The 867-nt window shown below is 50.5% G+C and overlaps 1 pseudogene; it reads left to right on the forward strand.

The window, feature by feature from the left end:
• Nucleotides 1-346: 346 nt before the first annotated feature.
• LOC103250599 lies at nucleotides 347-832 on the forward strand (annotated as a pseudogene).
• The last annotated feature ends 35 nt before the right edge of the window (nucleotides 833-867 follow it).

Below are 867 nucleotides of genomic sequence, written 5' to 3' on the forward strand. Positions count from 1 at the left end.
CAGTCTGGGTGACAGAGTGAGACTCCAACTCAAAAAAAAAAAAAAACTTAGCCAGGCATGGTAGTGTGTGCCTGTAATTCTGGCTACTTGGAAGGCTGAGGCGGAAGGATCGCCTGAGCCCTGCAGGTTGACACTGGGGTGGCTGTGAGCGTGCCACTGCACTCCAGCCTAGGTGACAGAGTGAGAGACTCCAACTCAACAAAAGCAAAAAAAAACAACACGAAAAAACAATGTAAATTTACTAAGGGAAGGGGCCAGGAGAGGACACGTTCATTCAAATCCCAGCAACAGGTGCCGCACTGTCCTACTCTCTGGCTTTCCTCGCCATCTCTTCGCTTCTGGAAACATGGACTCCGGTGTGGCTGTCTTTGATGGCATCATCAAGGTGTTGAGTGACATGAAGGTATACCAGTCTCCGACACTAGAGGAGGTAAAGCACAAGAAGGCAGTGTCTCTTCTGCTTGAGTGAGGACAAGAAAAACATCATCCTGGAGGAGGGCAAGGAGATCCTGGTAGGTGACATGGGTCAGAATATCAGTGACCCCTTCACCCCATTTGTCAAGATGCTGCCAGACAAGGACTGCTGCTATGCTCTCTATGATGCAACCTGTGAGACCAAAGAGAGCAAGAAGGAGGATCTGGGCTCCTGAATGTACACCCCTGAAGAGCAAAATGATTCATGCCAGCTTCCAGGATGCCATCAAGAAGAAGCTAACAGACATCAAGCATGCATTACAAGCAAACTGCTATGAGGAGGTCAAGGACTGCTCGACCCTGGCTGAGTAGCTGGGGGTCTACGCTATCATCTTCCCTGGAGGGCAGGCCTTTGTGAGCCCCTTCTGACTCCCTGCTTGGAGCTTCTGGCAG

The sequence above is a fragment of the Carlito syrichta genome, unplaced genomic scaffold (genome assembly GCF_000164805.1).
Source record: "Carlito syrichta isolate Samal-C Ts95f unplaced genomic scaffold, Tarsius_syrichta-2.0.1 Scaffold130677, whole genome shotgun sequence".
NCBI classification, from domain to species: Eukaryota; Metazoa; Chordata; class Mammalia; order Primates; family Tarsiidae; genus Carlito; species Carlito syrichta.